This window comes from Anastrepha obliqua, chromosome 3 (genome assembly GCF_027943255.1).
Source record: "Anastrepha obliqua isolate idAnaObli1 chromosome 3, idAnaObli1_1.0, whole genome shotgun sequence".
Classification (NCBI taxonomy): Eukaryota; Metazoa; Arthropoda; class Insecta; order Diptera; family Tephritidae; genus Anastrepha; species Anastrepha obliqua.
In genome coordinates, this window is record NC_072894.1 from 87,792,921 (window position 1) to 87,798,041 (window position 5,121).

The following is a 5,121-nucleotide window of genomic DNA, read 5'->3' on the forward strand; positions in this document are numbered from 1 at the left end:
ATGGGGACAGAGGGTGACCCTTTAGCGACTTCTGACGTATGCGCAATTTCACCAGTCGTTCGAGACTTTTCAGCATGAAAGAAGTTATGCTGATTGGTCTAAAGCTTTTGGGGCTGGTGTAGTCAACTCTTCAAACTTTTGGGATGAAGACGACCCTCACCATTCTCCAAGAGCGTGGTATATAAGCCAGTGCCAGGCATGCAGAGAAGTTTTTCTTCAAGGCTGCTATCACAGACTCTGCGCCTTCCTTCAGCATGACAGGATATATGCCATCTGGTCCGGGCGACTTGTAGCCGCCAAAAGATTTGATGGCAAATCGAATGGCGGCCTCATACACCACAGAACTGGCAACGTACCAGTCATGCCGATAAGGTGTAGCAGCTCTGACAACTTCTTCTTCTCAATTGGCGCGATAACCGCTTACGCGATTTTGGCTGAGTTTAACAAAACGCGCCAGTCGTTTCTTTCTCGTGCTAACGGGCGCCAATTGGACACACCAAGTGAAGCCAAGTCCTTCTCCACCTGATCTTTCCAACGCAGAGGAGGCCTTCCTCTTCCTCTGCTACTACCAGCTGGTACCGCACCGAATACTTTCAAAGCCGGAGCGTTTGTATCCATTCGGACGACATGACCCAGCCAACGTAGCCGCTGGATCTTTATTCGCTGCGCTATGTCTATGTCGTCGTAAAGCTCATACAGCTCATCGTTCCATCGTTTGCATTATTCGCCGTTGCCAACGTGCAAAGGTCCAAAAATCTTACGCAGAATCTTTCTCTCGAACCCTCCAAGCGTCGCTTCGTCGGATGTTGTCATCGTCCAAGCTTCTGCGCCATACGTTAGGACGGGCATGATGAGAGCCTTGTAGAGTGTTAGTTTTGTTCGTCGAGAGAGGACTTTACTGCTCAGTTGCCTACTTAGTCCAAAGTAGCACTTGTTGTCAAGGCTGACATTGTTATCGGTGTTAATGTTGGTTCCTAAATAAACGAAGTCTTTTATAAATTCGAAATCATAACTGTCAACAGTGACGTGATATCAATATCATCGCCGAACTTTCGGGTAGAATTTTCGGATGTTTTTCCTATTGCCCAACATTTTAAGCTCCTCGCACTCACTTATTTCGGCCTCTCGATTCTGTCCAAGGAGGCTATAATGAATAGCATAGAGACGCCAGGTATTCATATGTGGCTAAAAACTTTATTATATATATATACATATATATAATTGGCGCGTACATCCTTTTTGTCTGTTTGGCCGAGCTCCTCCTCCTATTTGTGGTGTACGTCTTGATGTTGTTCCACAAATGGAGGGACCTACAGTTTCAAGCCGACTCCGAACGGCAGATATTTTTATGAGGAGCTTTTTCATGGCAGAAATACACTCGGAGGTTTGCCATTGCCAAGGTGCGACCGCTATTAGAAAAATATTTTTCTTGGTGTTTCACCGAGATTCGAACCGAAGTTCTCTCTGTGAATTCCGAATGATAGTCACGCACCAACCCATTCGGCTACGGCGGCCGCAGGATAATAAGAGCGGAGTGGGACAAAACTAGGTTGGTCAAAGTAGTGGGCAGGGGTAACCCTCAAGGTGGTGTGCTATCACTACCCCTATGGCTAGCAGTGGATGATGGGATATTACAGAAATTTGCTAATAACATATGCGGATTACATTGCCATAGTAAATTACTTAGCATCAGCATTAACATTATGACAAAGTCTCAGATCGGCTCAGCAAACGGCAATCAGGCACGACTGAATCTAAATGCGGACATACTGTTTGTAAGAAAGTATAAGATCTCACAGTGGAGGACCCCAATACTAAACGGCGCTGCACTTACTCACAAACAATACACAAAATACCTTGGGTAGTACTAGACAGCAAGCTACTGTGGGACCGAAATGCAGAGGAAAGGGTGAAAAAAGGCCAGAAAACAGGCCTAGAACAAAGATTCAGCGACTAGCTGCTTTGTTACGGCTGCTGCATTATAGGAGCGCTAAGAACGACTGCAACGGCGACCCTCCAATATGTACATACTTGATCTACTACCGATAGACCTTTTTGCAGAAAACATTGCAGCGAAGTATGCATGTAGACTAAAAACCCTAAACGAACTCAAGAACTATGGACATGGCTTAATAAACCGGAACAATATGGGCTACATGGCTCCGGTTTTTATAGGGTTTTTGTAAAGGATGGTTTAAGGGCTTTAGCCCCAAATGCAATGCACTTATTTTTTATACGGACGGTTCTAAAATGTCTCTCTCCAGTGTTAGACCTAAGGACACCTAAACACACTGCACTGTCTTCCAGGCTGGGGTTTTCGAAGTTGGAAAGGTAGCAGGTGCAAAAACCATGTGTAGACTGGACGATCACAGTCGTACTCAATTTATACTATCACTAATACGAAGAGGTTATAGAACTATGATAGGCGTACAGACCGGACATAACCCTGTAGCAGCGTATGCTTATAAAATAGAAATCTCGGACAGCGAGGGATGTAAGAAATGTAGGGAGCGGGATTCAAGGGGAACTGTAGGGCATCTCCTTTGCGGATGTCCTGCGTTATTCAAAACTCGCTTCAAATATTTTGAGGCACCACAGTTTAATGGGTTGGAAGACATCTCATCAGTGGATTGGAAATGTCTCCATTAATTCCTAATAGAAACCGGCACCATGCGGGTGGACTATTTCGAAACGCATAACTAATGAACTCCATCTGGTGTCGCTATGGAATGCTGCTGAAGTGACCGTCCATGGCCGAATATAAAGCCGGGTCGTTCCGGTTACGTAGAACCGACTGTCGTGGGAACGACTTAAAGTTGGATATATGTATGTAGTTAGTTTAAAATGACTCCTTAATACCAGCTGTCCCATTTTATATTAAAGGTTACTGTTAACTCGTTGGGCTAACTGCAGTATTTTCGTTTTCTGTGAGAACAAGAAACACCAAACGGCTTGCACTAAAACAAGGAAGTACGTTAAAGTATTACTTGTTTTCGTAGCACAGAGAGATAGAGCGAAAAATTAAACCGAGCAGCAAAAACTAACCAACAGGCGCTACAACAGAAGAACAACCAGAAACCACACCATTCGGCTACGGCGGCCGCAGGATAATAAGAGCGGAGTGGGACAAAACTAGGTTGGTCAAAGTAGTGGGCAGGGGTAACCCTCAAGGTGGTGTGCTATCACTACCCCTATGGCTAGCAGTGGATGATGGGATATTACAGAAATTTGCTAATAACATATGCGGATTACATTGCCATAGTAAATTACTTAGCATCAGCATTAACATTATGACAAAGTCTCAGATCGGCTCAGCAAACGGCAATCAGGCACGACTGAATCTAAATGCGGACATACTGTTTGTAAGAAAGTATAAGATCTCACAGTGGAGGACCCCAATACTAAACGGCGCTGCACTTACTCACAAACAATACACAAAATACCTTGGGTAGTACTAGACAGCAAGCTACTGTGGGACCGAAATGCAGAGGAAAGGGTGAAAAAAGGCCAGAAAACAGGCCTAGAACAAAGATTCAGCGACTAGCTGCTTTGTTACGGCTGCTGCATTATAGGAGCGCTAAGAACGACTGCAACGGCGACCCTCCAATATGTACATACTTGATCTACTACCGATAGACCTTTTTGCAGAAAACATTGCAGCGAAGTATGCATGTAGACTAAAAACCCTAAACGAACTCAAGAACTATGGACATGGCTTAATAAACCGGAACAATATGGGCTACATGGCTCCGGTTTTTATAGGGTTTTTGTAAAGGATGGTTTAAGGGCTTTAGCCCCAAATGCAATGCACTTATTTTTTATACGGACGGTTCTAAAATGTCTCTCTCCAGTGTTAGACCTAAGGACACCTAAACACACTGCACTGTCTTCCAGGCTGGGGTTTTCGAAGTTGGAAAGGTAGCAGGTGCAAAAATCATGTGTAGACTAGACGATCACAGTCGTACTCAATTTATACTATCACTAATACGAAGAGATTGTAGAACTATGATAGGCGTACAGACCGGACATAACCCTGTAGCAGCGTATGCTTATAAAATAGAAATCTCGGACAGCGAGGGATGTAGGAAATGTAGGGAGCGGGATTCAAGGGGAACTGTAGGGCATCTCCTTTGCGGATGTCCTGCGTTATTCAAAACTCGCTTCAAATATTTTGAGGCACCACAGTTTAATGGGTTGGAAGACATCTCATCAGTGGATTGGAAATGTCTCCATTAATTCCTAATAGAAACCGGCACCATGCGGGTGGACTATTTCGAAACGCATAACTAATGAACTCCATCTGGTGTCGCTATGGAATGCTGCTGAAGTGACCGTCCATGGCCGAATATAAAGCCGGGTCGTTCCGGTTACGTAGAACCGACTGTCGTGGGAACGACTTAAAGTTGGATATATGTATGTAGTTAGTTTAAAATGACTCCTTAATACCAGCTGTCCCATTTTATATTAAAGGTTACTGTTAACTCGTTGGGCTAACTGCAGTATTTTCGTTTTCTGTGAGAACAAGAAACACCAAACGGCTTGCACTAAAACAAGGAAGTACGTTAAAGTATTACTTGTTTTCGTAGCACAGAGAGATAGAGCGAAAAATTAAACCGAGCAGCAAAAACTAACCAACAGGCGCTACAACAGAAGAACAACCAGAAACCACACAATATGCGTGTACCTATATTCATGCATACAAACATTATACTTTTATATACATACTGTGCACATAAGTATGTAAGTGTATACTAATGCATTCAGTCAGTACAGGTAATCAACGCTTGAAGCCGGAGTTACGAGTAGATAGATGTTGGTCAGTTTGTAAATTTGGCTTAGTTAAATTCAATCCACTTGCGCGCGCAGTCATTACTGATACGACGGAGTTTTCTGCTATTTTCGTTTCTTTACCAATTTTGTCCGTGGTTTCGATTCCCGAATTTGATTTCATGCTCATTGTGCATGTACGGGGAGAATCAATAGATGCGTCAGTTACATTGTGAGTTTTGTTCCCAATAAAAGTTTTTTATACAACCGTGTAAAAGATAGAATTAGTTTATAAAAAATATATTTATTGCCTCGCTGGAAAAGTGAAATTCTCCACATACAAAAGTAAACAAA